The following is a 20912-nucleotide window of genomic DNA, read 5'->3' as shown; positions in this document are numbered from 1 at the left end:
CTCTTATATCTCGGGTATAATAAGTTTGAAAATCATAGTAAACTCCTATTTCTTAATAATTTAAATTTTATATCACTGACAAAGTTTATTTTTCAAAATATGCAAATTCCATTCATTAAGACAGGCATGCCTCCCATATTATTATCTCTGCAGTTTTGTAAGTTTCTGTCACACAAAAATTAATTCAAGTTTATTTCAATGTCAAAAATTGTAGGTGACTAATAACTGCTTGCTTTTTCTTCAATTTATGAATAGGTAACTAATTTTTTCACTTTTCATTTTTGTTTCTTTAATAATAAACTCACATGTTATACAAATGAATAATTGAAAGAATGAATTGGTCCATAAAAAGCAAAGAAATAATTAATAATTCTTGTTATTCAATTTTGTTTCATTTGTACCACAAGCCTTACCTCACTAATCATTTCTAAAGAGTACTTTGTAAATTTATATTTCTTTGCTACAAATACAATTATAATCCTAATATATATGCTTACATTACATTTACTTGCCTTACTTATTTACCAAGTGTTTCCAGAAGAATAATCTTTGATAATAATAGGAGACACATCCCTCCCTTTGTTTCTAACCTTGAAGAAAGCATTAAATTACACAGTAGTACATTAATTGGATGGATTACATGTTTTTTTTTGCTGATTTGAATAATTAAATATTGTATTGGGTTGGGTGAAAAGGTGTATTTTTAATTTTAACAAATGTTTGATTAGTATTTGGTGAATTGATCACATTTTTTCATTTAGCATATGACTAGTACATTATAATTACAATTTTAAGTTGTTATATCACAAATAGGAATTCAATTTAAGTGTATTTTGTTTCTGAATATTGTTGGACCTGATTTTTCTAACTAGTTTCTATAATTTTTTGTTTGTTGGCTTTCTTTCTTTCTTGGTTGCTTGTTTGTTTGTTTGTTTGTTTTTAGAGACAGGGTTTCTCTGTATAGCCCTGAGTGTCCTGGAACTCACTTTGTAGACCAGGCTGGCCTTGAACTCAGAAATCTGCCTAGCTCTGCTTCCAGAGTGCTGGGATTAAAGGCATGCACTACCACACCCAGCTCTTTTTTATTCTTAAGAAATATTTTCTTTCTTGTAATTTTAGTTTAAGTAGAATTTATGCAAACATCTTAGGAAAGTTCTCATTTTCTTCTGATTACTTAATGAAATACAGAATATTTATTAATTGATGATATGTAATTGGTCATGCTTCTTCACGAGCATATGTTTCTATAATTTCCCTTTATTGTTGTGGGATTATAATAATAGTTATTTTTCCACAGCTATTGATGTTATTCCATATCTGCAAATATTATTTTATACTTTCTTTACTATATTTAATTCTGATGTTGTTATTGTTTTTGTTGTTTTTGCATCCTAGACAATTTCTACTAAATGTCGTTCAAGGTTACTTTACCAATGCTTTTCTCATTTGTGTTGTTTGTACTTGAGTGTTTGCATAGTATCCCTTTAAATCTGCTTCTCTTTTCTCAAATTTTATCAGGTTCTTTATAATGTTTTGAAAGATCCTGGCAGAATGTAAAAGGTCATAGAAGCCCTGGAATTGGTAAAATAGATTTTATTGTTAGTAGAACTGGCTTCACTGATTTAGAAAAATAAAGGTGCACAATGCTATGGCCACTCCTCGAGCCTGTGTGTCTGCCAATGTTCTGACCAGGTGTGTGCCCATTGCTGCACCTTCATTAGATTCTTTCCTTGTTTCCTCCCCATACCCATTTCTTGAGGAATTAATCATTTTAGAATAGATATTGTTTAGATCTGGAAATCCCCTACTACCCCCTTCTTCTTTCCCCCCTGAGGACCTATAAAAACTGGGACCTCTCTCCCCTCGAGGTCAACTCCTCTACCGCGGAGTGGGATATGAGTCGTCCCCAGAGCTCTGGCTTTCCCCGAATAAAGCCTCATGTGGTTTGCAACAAGCTCGGTCTGTCGTGAGTTCTTGGGTGTCCACTATTGTCCTGAGGCCTGAGCGAGGGGCTCCTTTCGGGGTCTTTCATTTTCATTTTTCTATAAAATCATGTATTTTATATTGCACAACATTCAGTGATTTGTGACACAAGATCTGTTTTTATATACCTAGCTAGGATTGCAAGTGCTAACTGTGTAGACAAATGCCATGAAGCCAATATTATTTGCCTGTAATATTGAAGGCTTTCCTTCCTTTCTTTCTTTGTTTCTTTTCTTTTTTCTTTCTTTGTTTCTTTTCTTTTCTTTTCTTTTCTTTTCTTTACTTTTCTTTTCTTTACTTTTCTTTTCTTTTCTTTCTCTCTCTCTCTTTCTTTCTTTCTTTCTTTCTTTCTTTCTTTCTTTCTTTCTTTCTTTCTTTCTTTCTTTCTTTCTATGATAAATACCTTACCAATAATTTCTAATATCTGAGACATAGAATAATTTTAATCTATCAAAATGGCTGCTCCAGCAAGGGATTACATCCAAAGACCTATGTCTGTGTGATCTGGCTGGAATACAGACACCCTTTTAATCCCTCAAGACAGAGGCAAGCAGATCTGTGAGTACAAGGCCAGCCTAGTATAGTGTTCATTTCAGGTAAAGAAAAGTGTAGGTCCAGGCATGGTAGTGCATGCCTTTAATCCTGGCACTTAGAAAACAGAAGCAAGAAGACCTCAGGAGGTCAAGGTCAGTCAGTTCTGTTGAATCAGTGAGTGGAGTACAGATAAGACAACGCAGTGGAGTGGAATTTGTGGCAGTTAAGCTCTTATAGTTCAGAGGCAGTTTTTACAAGATAGTGTTACAGAGAAAGGTTGCAGAGAGAACAATCTAGACACAGGTGAAGACAGAATGAATCAAAGAATGAGAAGGAGTTATAATATTTGTAAACATTTCCAGAGTTAGTTTGAGGCCAAGCAGAGTAATTCAGTGAGAAGCTGAGAGAAATCAGATTTAATCAGTTAGCATGGAACAGAGTTTGGGCCAGAGCAACTGAGTTGAACCAACCAGCCAAAGTTCAGAAAGAGCTAGAATGAGTATGCTTATTCAGATGTAAGACTCCAAGACAATTATGTAAGGCAAATAAAACATATTTTCACACTGGGCCACATAAGAACTTGTGTGTACTTGATCCTATGTCTTGCCTGTGTACCTGTCTATTCTGTCCTTTTTATATTTCTTCAATTTGGGGATAAAATCAGGCATATTACCTAATCAGTAGTGAAAAACTTAAATTATGCCTAACAATGATCTTGCTATTATTTCTACTGCATTTTTACATCAAATATCTATGCACCTAGCAATATCACTTGATAGAGACCAATATATGAAAGTAGATTTATTCTTGGAAATAATTTTGCATATACAATATGATTGTCTTGGAATCTTAGTTCTGTTTAGGAAATACCACCCCCTGTCCTCCGTGCCAATGAGTTTGAGGCTCTTTCCTATTTTCACTCCTATTAGATGCAGTGTATCTGGTTTTATGTTGAGGTCCTTGATTCACTTGGAGTTGAATTTTGTGTAAGGTGACAAATATGGGCCTATTTTCATTTTTCTACATACAGACTGCCAGTTAGACCAGCAGGATTTATTGAAGATGAACTTTCTTTTTTCCATTGTATATTTTTGGCTTCTTTGTCAAAGATCAAGTGTCCATAAGTGTGTGATTTTTATTTCTGAGTCTTCACTTCTATTTCATTGGTTAATCTGTCTATCTTTGTATAAATACCATGCAATTTATCACTGTTGCTCAATGTATAGTTGGAAGTCTGGGATGGTGGTTTACCAAGAAGTTCTATTATTGATAAAACTCATTTTCACTATCCTGTTTTTTTTTTTTTCCCGTATGAAATTGAGAATTGCTCTTTCCATGTCTGTGGAGAACTATGTTAGAATCTTGATGGAGATTGGGTTGAATCTGTAGATTGCTTTTGGTAGGATGACAATTTTTATAATGTTAATCCTAGAATGTTAATCCTATCAATGTAAGAGGAGGCTCCAAGGCCTGACACTATTACTGTGTGATCACTTACAGGAGCCTAGCATGACTGTCCTCCAAGAGTCCCCAAAAGCCTCTGACTTAGAAAGATACAGATACTTACACTCAACAAATGAAATGAAGTCAGGGAACCCTGACTGGTTGAATTAGGGAAAGTCTGGAAAAGGCTGAGGATGACGGTAACCCCATAGAAACACCAGTATGTTCAACTTACCCAGACCTCTGAGTTCTCTCATACACTGAGCCAACAACAAGGCAGCATATATGAGCTGGTACAAGCCCCCACCCCCAACCCCCACAACACATATAGAGCAGAAAACTGCCTGATATATAGCAGAAGAATGTCTGTTTTGGCCTAAGTGAGAGAAGACACAACTAAAGCTTGAAATACTTCAGTCCCCAGAGAGTGGGAAGGCCTGGCAGGGGGTGGGAGGATGGGGATAGCTTGTTGGAGACAGGAAGAGGAAGAATGGTATGATGATGAGGAACTGTGGAAGGGTAGAAATGAAAGGATGTAACAACTGGACTGTAAAAAATAAAAGAAATAAGAAAGGAGAGATTTTTGTCATCTAAAACTGTTTATATATACATATATATATATGTATATATATATGTGTATATATACATATATATATATGTATATATATACACACACATATATATGTACACACACACATATATATATATATATGTGTGTATACATTTATATATATTCAAGAACATAGTAGATAAAAGTGTGAGGAAGGAACATATTCTCAATGACCTGAGCCTCCTAATTTGTAAACATTTAGCAAACTCATTTACTATAAATAGTGATATACCTCATATAATGTCTATTAACTTACATGTTAATTTAATATAAAAATGTATTGAAAGCAACATACAATTCAATCTTTGACAAAGAATCTTGGTATCGTACCTTAGCCATGTTGACAACAAACAAAACAAAAAAAAACAAAAACAAAACAAAACACCCTTAATACTAACAACCCAATAATTTTCTACTACACAAGAATACATCATCACTAGTGAAACTAATACTAGTTTCTTAGGTCTACTATAGGTAGTAAAGTCTAGAGTCAACAAATAAAATATGTGTATACTGTCCTAAGGAGTCTTTTTTAAATTGGGTATTTATTTCATTTACATTTCCAATGCTATCCCAAAAGTCCCCCACACGCTCCCCCACCCACTACCCTACCCACTCACTCCCACTTCTTGGCCCTTGCATTCCCCTGTACTGAAGCATATAAAGTTTGCATGACCCATGTGCCCATCTTTCCACTGATGGCCTACTAGGCCATCTTCTGATTCATATGCAGCTAGAGACACGAGCTCCCCCGGCGGGGGGGTACTGGTTAGTTCATATTTTGGTTCCACCTATTGGATTGCAGATCCCTTTAGCTCCTTGGGTACTTTCTCTAGCTCCTCCATTGGGGGCTCTGTGATCCATCCAATAGCTGACTGTGAGCATCCACTTCTGTGTTTTCTAGGCCCCGGCATAGTCTCACAAGAGACAGCTCTATCTGGGTCCGTTCAGCAAAATCTTGCTAATGTATGCAATGGTGTCAGCGTGTGGAAGCTGATTATGGGATGAATCCCCAGATATGGCAGTCTCTAGGTGGTCCATTCTTTCGTAACAGATCCAAACTTTGCTATGGAGTCTTCTGGTCAGCTCCAAATTCTTGTGACTCCTGTTTTTGGCTTCTGGCTATTTTATAATATCACAGTCTTTATTCTTTCTTTTCTCTTTATTTATGTCCTTGTTTTGATAAAAAATTGAAAACTTTTTCATTTTCAAGTAATTTTACAATAATTAGTTCATATGGGTAGAACTATAGCCTTCCCTCATGTACCTAAACTTCATACCACATGCAAAATATATCCCCTCCCCCCAGTATGATATCCCCAGGATTTAAGCCAGGACAATATCAACTTTAAGTCAAAAACTCCAATCAATTGGTACCAAATTTCATTATTTAAATTATAATGCAAATCTTAGAAATATGAATGAAAATGTGGGTATAATTTGTACTGAGTTAAAGTCTCACTATATATCCAAAATAAGAAAGCTACTATTGTGTGTTCCAAGACTGATATTAAGATTCACATTCTAAAAGGTAAAGAGTAGAAGGGTTAAATCAGTCACTGGCTTCAACTCAATATTTTACTACATATGTCAGTGGATTTCAAAACCTCAAAAATAGTCTCTACCGACTTGATGTCCATTCAGTCTGCTGCTGTTCTGGGCTGGGGGACTAGAATGTGCTTTCATCAATGTGCTGCATCCTATGGCACTGATGCTCTCTGTTGCTTTGTTACCATTACTTATGGCAATTTTATTATCTTAAATGACTATAATTCTATATATTTATTCTCAAATCTGTAATCAAACAACATTTGTTTATTTTACTAAGTTTTAATAAGCAAAACATTTTGAAAGTTTTATTTTATTACTTATATTTCAATATCTGGGGACTTACATTTTGTTTTTTTTCTATGTTAAGATATAATTATATACTATATGATTGTATATTTTAAAATTTACATATATTAACAATCCTTCAAACTATTACTATAATATATAAATTTTACCAATAGGGTCATTTTTAAATTTTTTTCTTTATTGATGATTTTCAAAATGTTTGAAACTATCATATACACATAATACTGATTTATAATTCTAAAAAGGTACTATCTGAAATTTTTATGACAAAACATTAAAATTTTAATTTATCCATTCCCATAGCATTGTAGAAAATTTTGTAGTCATTTAGGATATCAATAATCTAAATACACTGTGGGTATGACCCATGTTTTTATTACAATTTATTTTCCGTTGATCCTATGTTCTATTTTGGGTATCTGATTCATTCATATGTGTATATATACATATATATATATATATATACACACACACACATATATATATTTGTGTGTGTGTGTGTTTATGTGTGTAAGTATACACATGTATTTTTGTACAGGTATTGATATAAACTCACTCAATCAAGTAATATATTTTCTGTACATTTAAAATGAAGCTCTTCCCCTACTGTTCATTGTATTAATAAAGTAGAGAGGTGTGTAATAGCTCTTAAACTTTGTAGTTAAGCAACAATAATGGATACATCTTTTCCTTGTCCTTTCTGTGTTCTAAAGCTCCAGCAGTAATAGTAATGAAATGTTCCTTCAAATAGCACCAAGATCTTTTATGGAAAGTTGCTTCATACTATGAACATCATTAGCTTTAGTTTTAGTTACAATTTATCGCCAGGCAGTGGTGGCACATGCCTTTAATCCCAGCACTTGGGAGGCAGAGGCGGGGGGATTTGTGAGTTCGAGGCCAGCCTGGTCTACAGAGTGAGTTCCAGGACAGCCAGGGCTACACAGAGAAACCCTGTCTCAAAAAGAACAACAACAAAAAATAAATAAACAAAACAAAAAAACCCATACAATTTATCAACTGGTATTGCTTTCCTAGTAGTTCAGCCAATAAATTTGGAATGATCAATTTCCTTTCAAATGTCTTTTTCTTTTCCAGATAGAGTAGAAAACAAGTATCTCTTCTAAGTATGAAATCTTGAGACCTAACATTATTTTTTTATCCAAGGACTTTTTTTTCTACTTCTGTCTATGAGGATGATTAGTGATATTTTATTTTCTTTACAGTTATCTATGTTAAGAGAAAATACAAGTAAAAATAAATTGCAATTTGCTGAGCAGAGGGATGAATGCTGACTTACCACAATAAAACATATCTTAGGTTGTTTAGCACAAAATGGAATTTTGTGGTTTCTTACTACATTGCCTTTTTAGTTTAATTTAGTTTAATTTAAAAGTAAATAATTCAATGTTTAACAAAAATATACTTTATTTTCAGGTTAAAATGTTTAAATCACACACACACACACATTTTCATAAGTCAATAGTAATTAGATTAATAGTAAAGTTGGTAGAAATATTAATCTTTTATGAAATGGAAATAATTTTAACTATATATGATATACTTCAAATATCATAATAGTAGTTTAAAAACTAATTTCATATCATTTTTAAAGAATGAGAGTTGTATCACTAATTTATAATTTTTATTAGAATCAAATAAATGAGTAAAAACCTCCAATATTATTTACACATTTCATTTTGGCATTTACAATCATGAATATATATTTCCATATACTCTATATTCTAATAACCATAACATCATCAAAGTTTTATAAGCTTTTATCCTTTAAAAATGTAATAAATATTTTCATTTAAGCTTTTAGCAATTCAACAAAATGAAATATTTTTTCTACACTACCTAGTTGAAAGTACTAAGTCTCACAGAGATGAGAAAGCCAGCAATATGTGTAATGCTGCCAGATGTTAGAGCTCTGACTGTCCTTGTAGGTTGCCAGATGACAAATACTTCAAATTTCTTGCTTTTGGGATTATAAACTTCTGTAGTTGGAATGATTATTCTCTACTTGTTCTTGTAGTCTTCAAGGAAATCTGAGGATCAGAGAGTTTTAATTTTCTATTTGAATATCACAGCCCTCAAAACTGGTAGAAATTATTAGAGTGCAGATTTTTAACTCTAATATCATTGATATAGATTTTCTATGATGAATTCACTGTACATAAGAAGTTTTTTTAACAACCTACTCTTTTTGTCTGACCTGACATTGCATAGATTGCATGCATTTTCTCAGTTGTGAGTTCATAGGTGCATCTTCCCTGCTAAGTCTGGACATCTGGTTCCTTGCAGGTGTTCATGGCCTCAAACTCTTACAATCCTTCTGTGCCCTTTTCCACTAATTTGCCCCATTTCATGGTCCGTACACTCACATCGTCAGTCAAAAAAAAAAAAAAAAAAAAAAAGAAAAAGAAAAGAAAAGAAAAAGGCAAAACTCTGCTTTAGAGAACACACACATTTATGCTCCTTTATAAAACAAAATTACAAACAAAATCACAATGAAATAGAAGTTTTATTTAAGTTTAGTTGTGAAAATGAGCAAACTCTGAATACATTACCCCATAATAACTGCCACATTCATCTGTCCTTTTTTTAGTGTATATGTCTATTAGAATATTGTGGTTTGAAGCCAGTCACAGTAGCTCTTGCATATATTTCTAATACTCAAGAGGTAGAGGCAGGGGGATTACATATTCAATGCCAATCTGAACTTCAATGTGAGTGTGAGAAGAGGGGGGTTTGCAGAAAAAGACACTGTCTTGAAAAACAACCAAAAACAACCAAAATAAAAAACAATCACTTAAAATATAAAAAGATGATTATATTTTATTTTGTTGTCTTGTTTAATGTATGCTTGCTCAAAAATAGAGATGGTGATTGCTGTCATTTTGTTTTATGCTTCCATGTCACTTTAAACAATCCAAGTCAACTTAAAATGAGTTTGCAGTTTTATTTTGTTTTTATACACAGATAATGTTAGTTCTGTCCAAAAACCTGGAAAGCCTGTCTCTGTCCATGAATGCTAAGGAGAGACTTTGTTTTTATCTATACTCAGAGCCTAAGCTTTTACTCTTTCCTTCTGCAAGAATAGATAGGAATGACTGACTTGATATTTTAGCTTTACGATGTTATAAAATACATACACATTCAGGGAAAACCATGATTGAATTTTAGATTTTAATCCCAAACAGCCAGATGTGGTAAAATTTTCTGTAGTAGTATGCAGCACACAATGTCAGTGTAGTAGTTCCATGCTATGCTATACTGCAGCAGCATTGGGGTCCAGCTCCTAATCAAACACAGGATCAGAGAGGTGAATGAGTCTACAATTTCTTCTGTTGCTACTATGGTTTGTGCAACATAAAATGTATTTTTGTATTTCATATCTTCAAAATGTCAGTCTATGTATGAAATGGTATATTGAGCATTTTATTAAGAAATTTGCTTTTTGTTATATGTGATTGCCCAGCTGTTTCTTAATTTTATAGCTAAAGCCAAGTTTAAACATGTTTAGAATAGCCTAAGCTAAGCTATAACACTTGATAATTTCAGGTAAATTAAATGCATTTTATGCAATGTATTTTAAAACTTAGGTTTATCAAGATACTACTCCATTGTAAATTCAGAAATCTCAAAATTATCATCCATTATAGCCCAAGGTTCTAAAATATTCTTGGTTGAAGGGTAAAATATCCCTGTTCAACAGGAGGAAAAAAATGGTGTGCTTGGTTAATAGATATGCTAATTATTATGCTAATTATATTCAATCAACCAGTAAACATACACACAAGCACAAATACATGTTTTAGCATCTTTTTTACCCCAAAATATTCATGACTGCAATTTGAAAATATCTCATAATAGATGGACAGACAGACAAATTCTCAATGTAAGAAGGACCTAAGTCTTTTTTTCTTGTCTTCCATGGGTATAGATACATACACACACACACACACACACACACACTCAGAGAGAGAGAGAGAGAGAGAGAGAGAGAGAGAGAGAGATTAATTCTAGGTTCTGTAAGCTTTCTTAAAATTGCTTAGATAATTTATGTGTATGTGTGTGCCTGTGTTTACACATGTACAATCCATGCATACAGTGCCAATGGAGATTGGAAAATGGCATTAGATACTTTGGAACCAAGTACTAAGTAGTTAGTTGTGTGGTACCTTGCAGGTACTATTAACTGAATATGAGTTTTCTCCTGGAGCAGTAAGTGCACTCAACTAAGCTGCCTCTTTCTTCACATCATTTTTTTTTCATTTTAAAATATATTTTATTATGTATTTTCCTCAATTACATTTCCAATGCTATCCCAAAAGTCCCCCATACCCTCCCCCCACCCCACTCCCCTACCCACCCATTCCCACTTTTTGGCACTGGCCTTCTTTTTTTAAAATTAGATATTTTACCCTTTCCAGGTCTCCCCTTCAGAATTTCCCTATCACATCCCCCATCCTCTTGCCTCTATGAGGGTGCTCTCCTACCTTCCCACCCACCCACCTTCTCCTGTCTTCCCTCCCTGGCCTTCCCCTACACTGGGGAATCGAACACCTTCAGGCCCAAGGGCCTTTCCTCCTGCTGATATCCAATAAGGCCATCCTCTGCCACATATGCTGCCAGAGCCCTGGGTCCCTCCATGTGTATCCTTTGGTTGGTGGTTCAGTCTCCTGGAGCTCTGGGGGTCTGGCTGGTTGACACTGTTGCCCCCCTCCCATGAGGCTATAAGCCCCTTCAGCTCCTTCAGTCCTTTCTCTAACTCCTCCATTCAGGACCCTGTGCTCAGTCCAATGGTTGGCTGTGAGCATCTACCTCTATATTTCTCAGGTTCTTACAGAGCCTCTCTGGAGACAGCAATATCAGACTTCTGTCAGCAAGCACTTCCAGCATCTATAATAGTGTCTAGGTTTGGTGACTGTATATGGGATGGATCTCCAGGTTGGGCCGTCTCTGGATGGCCTTTCCCTCAGTCTCTGCTCCACAGTTTGTCTTGGTACTTCCACCTGTGAGTATTTTTCCCCCTTCTAAGAAGCACTAAAACATCCACACCTTGGTCTTCCTTCTTATTGGGCTTCTTCTTTGGGTCTGTGAATTGTATATTGAGTATTCTGAACTTTTGGGCTAATATCCACTTATCAGTGAGTACATACTGTGTGTTCTTTTGTGACTGAGTTACCTCACTTAGGATAATATTTTCAAGTTCCATCCATTTGCCTGCAAATTTCATGAAGTCCTTGTTATTAATAGCTGAGTAGAATTTCATTATTGAAATGTACCACACCATCTTTTAAATTATAGATGGATATTAAAATTTATTGAAGAAGTCTTCCTTATCTTTTGCAGTGATTATGAAATATCTTTCTTTTAGCAGTGTGTTCTATTATATTGACTAAATTTTATTACTAAACTATACTTGTGTACACAGGGTAAAATCATCTTGTTCATTGTATATTATTTTTTTAATTAAGCATTAATTATATCTTTTATCTCCTCCCACTTCTCTTTCTTCTACCATGTCTGCTGCCCCCTCCCAAATTCAGGACCGTGTCTTCTTTAAGCATTGGTGTCATATATACATACACATTAATAAAAATCCATGAAGCAGATTCAGTTCAGTATTTTTCTGTTGTATATATGGTGAGTGTGTGTGTATGTGTGTTTGTATCTTTGTCTGTGCATGTATCTCTGTGTTTAGGCTTATGGCTGACCATTTCATATTATATAACCTCTCATGAGTCTCATTCCTCCCCCTCTACCAGCATATAACCCTTCCTCTATGCATAGTGGTGTCTTGTATGGTTTCTCCCATTCACATACTTGTGTCAAATGGTACTGTATCTCCTCAGGTCTTGTGTAGATAGCATTGTTAAATTACATGGTTATGGCTTCCCTTTCACATGCAGAGAACACAATCTCTTTTTAAAACTCAGTTAGAAATGTGCAAAAGACATTTTGAGAATGAATTCACTCTTCTGAACAAATCCTATAAAATATTGCAATACTGAAATGACAAGCTTTTGAACATACTTTTCCCACCTAATTAAAAAATAGCATCAGAAATTCTATGAAGTTTCTTTTTAATTTTTTTATTAAATTTTTTACACTCCATATTTTACCCCCCCATCCACCTGCAGATGGTTCTACATCTCATACTTCCTCCCCACCCCTCCTGTTTCCACATGGATGAACTTGCCCACCCCCACCCCCAACCTGATATCTAAACTCCCTGGGGTATCCAGTCTCTTGAGGGTTAGGTACATAATGAACACAGACCCAGCAGTCCTCTACTGTTATGTGTGTTTGGGGCCTCATATCAGCTGGTGTATGCTGCCTGTTTGGTGGTCTAGTGTTTGAGAGATCTCAGGAGTCCAGATTAATTGAGACTGCTGGTCCTCCTACAGGATCACCCTTCTCCTCAGATTCTTTCAGCCTTTCCTAATTCAACCACAGAGGTCAGCAGCTTCTGTCCATTGGTTGGGTGCAAATAACTGCATCTGACTCTTTCAGCTGCTTGTTGGATCTTTCAGAGGGCAGTCATAATAGGTCCCTTTTGTGAGTGCTCCATAGCCTCAATAATAGTGTCCAGCCTTGGGACCTCCCCTTTAGCTGGACCCGACTCTGGGACTGTCACTGGACCTTCTTTTCCTCAGGGTCATCTCCATTTCCATCTCTGTAACTCATTCAAACAGGAACAATTATGGGTCAGAGATGTGACTGTGGGATGGAAACCCCAACCCTCATTTGATATCCTGTCATCCTGCTGGAGGTGGGCTCTATAAATTCCCTCTCCCTACTGTCTGGTGTTTCATTTAAGGTCCCTTTGAGTCATGGGAATCTCTCACCTTCGAGGTCTCTGGTGCATTCTGGTGAATCCCTCCCCACCCCAACCTATTTCCTGAGGTTGTCTGTTTACATTCTTTCAGCTGGCCCTCAGGGTTTCCTTTAGTCCTCTTCCCTCACCCAATACCAGATCAGGTTTTCCACACACACACACATCCCCCATCAACTTTCCCTCCCAGGTCCCTTCCCACCCTCCACATTTGTGATTACTTTCTTCTCTCTCTTAAGAAATAGAACACGTTGGTGTCCTCACTTGGGCACTTCAACTTGTTGAGATTTTTGAGTTCTCTGGACTGTACTGTGTCTTGGGTATTCTCTAATTGTTTTTTTTTTTTTTTTGGCTAATATCCACATATTAGTGAGTACATATCATGCATGTCCTTTTGGACATTTGTTACCTTACTCCGGATGATATTTTCTAGTTCCATCCATTTGCCTGAAAAACTCAGGATGTCCTCATTCTTAATTGCTGAATAGTATTCCATTGTGTAAATGAACTCAATTTTCTGTATCCATTCTTCAGTTGTGGGACATCTAGGTTGTTTCCAGCTTCTGGCTATCACAAAAAAAGGCCGCCATGAACATAGTGAAAAATGTGCCCCTGTGGCATGGTGGGGCATCTTTTAAGTATATTTTCAGGAGTGGTAGCTGGGTTTTCAAGTAAACCTATTTCCAATTTACTGAGGAACCTCCAGATTGATTTCCAGAGTGGTTGTACCAGTTTGCATTCTCACCAGAAATGGAGGAGTGTTCCTCTTTCTCCACATCCTCTACAACATGTGTTGTTACCTAAGGTTTTGATCTTAACCATTCTGATTAATGTAAAGTGGAATCTCAGGGTCATTTTGATTTGCATTACTCTGATCACTAAGGACTTGAACACTTCTTTAGGTGTTTCTCAGCCATTTGAGATTCCTCAGTTGTGAATTCTCCATTTAGTTCTATACTCCATTTTTAATTGGGTTGTTTTTTTGTTTTTTTGTTTTTTTGGCGATTAACTTCTTGAATTCTTTATATATTTTGAATATTAGACTGTATTAGATGTAGGGTTAATGAAGATTTTTCCCCAATCTGTAGGTTGCTGATTTGTCTTATTGTCTATGTCCTTTGCAGTACAGAAGCTTTCCAGTTTCATGAGGTATAGAATAAAAAAAAAAAAAGCAAACTCTTCCAAGAGGAGTAGAAGGCAGGAAATAGTCAAACTCATGGCAGTAATCAACCAAGTGGAAAACAAGAAACAATACAAATAATTAACAAAACCAAAGCCTGGTTCTTTAAGAGAATTAACAAGATAGATCAATCCCTACCAAAACTAACTAAATGGCCAAGAAGCAGTATGAAAATTAACAAAATCAGAAATGAAAAGGGAGATATAACAACAGAAATGGAGGAAATTTAAAAAAATATCAGATCCTATTATAAAAGTCTATACTCAAAAAGAGTGGAAAATCTAGAAGAAATATATGATTTTCTAAACAGATACCACATACCAAAGTTAAATCAAGAGCACATAAACTATCTCAACAGGCCCATATCGCACAAGGAAATAGAAGAAGTCATTAAAAGCCTCCCAACCAAAAATAGCCCAGGGCCAGATGGATTTAGTGCAGAATTCTACCAGACCTTCACAGAAGACCTGATACCAATTTTCCTCAAGCTATTACACAAAATAGAAACAGAAGGAACATTACCTAATTTATTCTATGAAGCCACAATTACTCTGATACCTAAACCACACAAGGACTCAACAAAAAATAAGAATTTCAGACCAATCTCACGTATGAATAAATGCAAAAATACTGAACAAAATTCTTGCAAACTGTATCCAAGAGCACATCAAAACAATCATTCACCACTATCAGGTAGGCTTCATCCCAGGGATGCATGGTTGGTTTAATATATGAAAATCCATTAACCTAATCCACTGTATAAACTCAAAGAAAAAAAATCACATGATCACCTCCTCAGATACAGACAAAGCATTTGACAAAATACAGCACCCTTTCATGTTAAAAATATTGGAAAGTTCAGAAATTCAAGGCCCAGACCTAAACATAATAAAAGCAATTTACTGCAAACCAACAGGCATTATCAAATTAAATGGGGGCATACTTGAAGCAAGCCTACTAAAATCAGGGACAAGACAAGGATGCCCACTCTCCCCATTTCCATTCAATATAGTACTCGATGTGTTAGCTAGAACAGTAAGACAACAAAAAGAGATCAAGAAAGTTTTTTTTTTCTTTTCCTTATTCTTTCACCTTCATTTAAACAAGGTTATACTATTAAAAATAATGGCTATTCTCTCAGTGTCTTGGTTATTTTTCTTTCTTTTTTTATTGGATAAATTATTTACTTATATTTCAAATGTTATCCTTTTTCCCAGTTTCCCCTCCAGAAAACCCCTATCCCATCCTCCCTCTTCCTGCTTCTTTGAGGGTGCTCACCCAACCACCACCCAGTCCCACATCACCACTCTAGTATTCCCCTACACTGGGGCATCAAGCTTTCACAGGACCAAGGACATCCTCTCCCACTGAAACCACATGAGGCCATACTCTGCTACATATGCAGCTGGAGCCATGGGTCCCTCCATGTGTACTCTTTGGTTAGTAACTTAGTCCCTTGAAACTCTCAGGGAGGGAGGGGGGTCAGCCTTCCTGGTCCTCTGGTTAGTTCAAATTTTCTGAGTCAATGGTCTCTAAAACTCAGGTACAGAAGTTGTGTTATAGATGTATACATTTTGGCCAGGAATCACACCTTCATTTTTTTTCTCTGCATTGTGACAATTCATGGTTTTCTGTAATGGTCTCCACCTTCCCCCAAAAGATGCTACTTTGATGTAGAGTGAGTTTTATCCTTCTCTGATTAGGTTATCTCACAGCAGGTGACCCCATGATATAGCCTGTTGGTAGGGAAAAAAATCTTCATAATAATCTATGTAACTTCAGTTGCAGATGCTCCAATTGAGAAATTTTCATCCATGTTTATGTGTTTTCAGTATCAGGATAACATTGGCTCCACAGGATAAGTTTCGTAGTGTGCAATCCTTTCTATTTTGTTTAACAGCTAAAAAATAATTGGTTTTATCTCAAAATATTGGAAAATTTTTCATGTACATTGATAAATTTTGAGTTCTCTTTATCCTGATTCTAGGAATTCTTGAATTTGCTCCTTGACTTCTTCAATGAGTCACTGGTCATTTAAAGATATATTATTAAGTCTTTAAGTGTTTGTTTAATTTATATAATATTCCTAATTGTTTATTTCTCATTTGCTCCAGCATGATCTGGTAAGAAACAAGAAATTGTTTTGGATTTCTTTCAATTTTTTAAACATTGTTAGGTGGGCTACAATATGGTGGACTCTACTTTACAAAAAGTTCTATGTACTTTTTAGACTAATGGATACCTTATATGTGTTGATTGAAATATTCTGGAGATAATTGTCAAATACATTTGAAATATGGTATAATTTCTTTTGTGATTTTTTTTTTAATTCAGATGATCTATTGGAAGATGATAATGATATATTCTGGCCACTCACCATTATTTGACCAGGAATTTTATGACCATTTTTTACTAATTGATAATTATTTTATGAAAGCAACATCTCAAACATTTGTTAAATATGATTTTTAGATTATGACAATTTCTTGGTGGATGAATTATTCCTATACAATGTCTTCTTTAGTTCTTCAATTTTTAGAATAATGATTTATACTGGACTAGAGTCTTTGCAGGCAGAGACAACACAGATAAAATTGAATATTTTTCTAACAACAAATTATATTTTCCTCAGTTTTGCCTGTAATATTTACTGCTGGTCGTTATCTGCTATATACCTGTACCATGCAGGTTAAGCACAGCTTACTGAAGTCTAAAGCGATTTTTGTAGGTAGAAAAACATGTACATGTAACTAGATGATACAGAAATTAAATTAAATCAAACTCTATAAGGGACAAATATATATATAAACTTTGTCTGTTGAAGAATATTCCAGGCAGAACACTGTTGAGTGTGCATGGTCTTTACAGAAAGTTTATACTACTACAGTTTTTTTTTTCATCATTTAAATATAAATAAACATGAAAGAGAAATGAAAAACTATTATCCAGTCAAAATTATGCCATTTAATAAATGACATAGGCTAAATTACATACTAATTTGAGGTTTCAAATCACTATGCTAGTTTGCCTTCTGTGTAATCTAGCATTTAATAACTGGCAACTCCTTGATGTTTAAGGACCAAAACCACAAATATTTGCAAGGGCTTCTGCTTTTGATGACAGTAATTAATATTTTTATTGATTTGTTTTACTCTTAATTTAAACTTATTTAAAAAATAAAGTGTTGAACAGTGAATAAATGATGGTTATTATAAATCATATTAAAATATGTAGACATAATTGAGAAAACATGAATGAGCAGCAAGAAAAATGTGAGGATGTAGATTAATATAAATGAAAATAGGGAAATATGTGATGAACCTTATTTTGTTTTTGAGTTTGTAGCAATAATGAATCACAAGACATTTCAATTTCTTTTTTTTTTCTATATGAAATTAAATAAATACTTAGGGAAATATTGGGCGAACTCTTTAGGGAAATAATATACAAATGGGATTTTACTTCAAAGTTGACTTCTGATTATCTACGCTTGGGTTTTCCTCATTTCATGGTTAGGAAAATGGCTATGCTATGTGGGAAAACAGCTTGGATTCAGTTGGGTAAATTCTCATTTGTTTTTAATTTTCCAAGCCAATTTTGCTTCTCATTTATACATTGAATCTGAAGATGACCAGATGTCAGTTTTACATATTTTCCTGTGAGAATTGCACATGGAAATAGTCACTAAAGACTACAGAGAGGCTTATCCTATATTCAAACATTGGTTACAGAGCCACAGCAACGGAAATGATGAGAGAAGGCTCCAGTGTTATTTGCTTCCTCTGGCAGACAGTTTACTTCTTAATTTCCTGTCCAGTTCTGATGATTATAAATACCATTTGTAATAAATGTGCACTCCTCTAAATTTCTCCAAGAAAACACCAAATAAACTTCAACATAAAGAGAATCTTGAAGAATGTTTCTACCTTGTATTAAAAATAGCTAAAGGAAAATTAAAGGACATTATTGAAAAAAAAAACAACATGTAAGTTCATTTATTAACAGGTATAAACCTTTAAATAAAAAAAAATGTCTAATTTTGAATCTTGAGGTTTGTAGGAATTGCTATTTTCAAATTGTTGGCCTTTTCTGCTTGTCTAACTGGATGTCTACATGTAGAAAAATGAAAATCGATGAATATTTATCACTTTGCACAAACTCAAGTCCAAGTTAATTGAGCACCTTAACATGAAACCTTAATAAAAAACACTAAATCTCATTGAAGGGAAAATGAGAAATATTCTTGAACACATTAATACAGGAGACAATTTCCTGAAGAGAACATCAAAGGTTCAGGCTTTACAGTCAGCAATTGATAAATGGAACCTCATGAAACTGAAAAACTTTATCAGACAAAGAACATTGTCAACAGAACAAGACTGCAACCTACTGGTTAGGGAATGATCTTCACCAACCCTACATTTGACAGAGGGATAATATATAAAATTGATAAAGAACTCAAGAAGTTAGCAACAACCCAAATAAACCAATTTTTAAAACTGAGGTGCAGAGCTAAACAGAGAATTATCAATAGAGGAATCTTGAGTGGCAGTGAAACACTTAAAGCAATGTTCAAAGTTCTTGGCCATCAGGGAAATGCAAGTCAAAATAATTCTGAGATTCTACTTTATACCCATCAGAAGAGCTAAGATAAAAAAACTCAAGTGAGAGCACTTGCTGGCAAGGATGAGGAGCAAGGGGAATACTTTTACACTGCTGGTGAGAGTGCAAACTTGTACAACCACTTTGGAAATCAATTCAGCCATTTCTTAGAAAACTGGGAATAGTACTATTTCTGTACCATTCCTGGGTATATATATACCCAAAGATGCTACAACATCCCAGAAAGACACTTGTTCAACTATGTTCATAGAAGCTTTAGTCATAATAGCCAGAAAATAAAAACAATCAAGATGCCCTCAATGGATAAATAGATAAAGAAATTTTGGTACATTTACAAAATGGAATACTATTTAACTATGAAATACAAATACATCATAAATTCTGTAGAAAGTAGACAGACATTGAAAATATCATTCTGAATGTGGTATACCAGTCCCAAAAGGACATGAATGGCATGTATTCAATTATAAGTGAGTATTAGCCATAAAATACAGGATGCCAATGGTATATTTCATAGACACAGGAAGGCTGAAGAGTTACAATAGCACAAAAAAGGATGCTTGCATCTCACTTGGACCAGAGAGTAGAATAATTGTGGAAGGCAGATGGAGGAAGGAAACTGGGTAGGAGAGGGCATCAGAAGGGTAGTAGGGGGCTCAGGATTGGGTGTGGGGACAGGCATAGGCAATGGGTGGATGGCCATGAGAATAAATGGAAATCAGCAACTGACAAAGGTTGGAGGTAGGGAGCATCTTCAGGAAGAGAAGGAGACCTGTGATAGGGCAGGCACCCAAGAAACAGTTGGGGTGTCCTTAGCTGGGAGTCACAACATTAGGGATATGGAGCCTAGGGAGGCTGCCTATTGTGGCCAGACAGGAGCCCTAATGGAGCAATAGTGATATCAACCCACCCACAAAATTTTACCCAAAATGTATCCTGTCTACAAGAAATGCAAGGATAGGGGATGGAACAGAGATCAAAGGAACAATCAAACAATCAGCTGCCAAACTTGAGATCCATCCCATTGTCAAGCACCAATAGCTGATACTATTCATTATATTCTATTGTGCTTGCAGACTGGAGTCTATTATGGCTGTTATCTGAGAGGCACTACCAACCAACTGACTTAGAAAGATGCAGACACCCATAGCCAAATACTGGATGGAGCTTGGGGATTCTTATGGAAGAATAGGAGGAAGGGTTGCAGCCCCAAAGGGGATTGGAACTGTACAGGAAGACCAACAGAATCAACTAAACTGGATATCCTTGGGGTTCTCAGAGGTGGAACCACTAACCAAACAACATATAGGAGTTGAACCTAGGCCTACCAGCACATATTGTAGCATATGTGCACTTTGATCTTCATGTGGGGCTCAAAAAACGGAGTGAGGGCTATCCCAAAAGCTGTCAAGTAAACAATATATTATAAAACCAAAAAATTTACTGTTTGTATTTTTGATTAACAGAGACCTTTTTATGTAAAAGAAGAACATGAACTAATGTCCATACTAACATTCTTTTCCTGACAGTTCTGAATAGAAGAAGAAGAAGAAGAAGAAGAAGAAGAAGAAGAAGAAGAAGAAGAAGAAGAAGAAGAAGAAGAAGAAGAAGAAGAAGAAGAAGAAGAAGAAGAAGAAGAAGAAGAAGAAGAAGAAGGTGGTAGTGGTGGTGCACGCCTAGCACTTTGGGAGGCAGAGGCAGACAGATTTCTGTGTTTGAGGCCAGCGTGGTGTACAGAGTTAGTTCCAGGACAGGCAGGGCTACATAGAGAAACCATGTCTCAAAACAAACAAACAAACAAACAAACAAACAAACAAACAAACCCAGACATTTATAAG

At 35.3% G+C, this 20912-nt stretch overlaps 1 pseudogene; it reads right to left on the bottom strand.

Moving 5' to 3' along the window:
• LOC110286356 overlaps positions 1-4909 on the bottom strand; it is a 10036-nt pseudogene extending 5127 nt beyond the window's left edge.
• Between the last annotated feature and the right edge of the window lie 16003 nt (positions 4910-20912).

This window comes from Mus caroli, chromosome X (assembly GCF_900094665.2).
Source record: "Mus caroli chromosome X, CAROLI_EIJ_v1.1, whole genome shotgun sequence".
Classification (NCBI taxonomy): Eukaryota; Metazoa; Chordata; class Mammalia; order Rodentia; family Muridae; genus Mus; species Mus caroli.
Note: the sequence above shows the minus strand (reverse complement) of the source record. Positions and strands in the feature narration are given on the sequence as shown.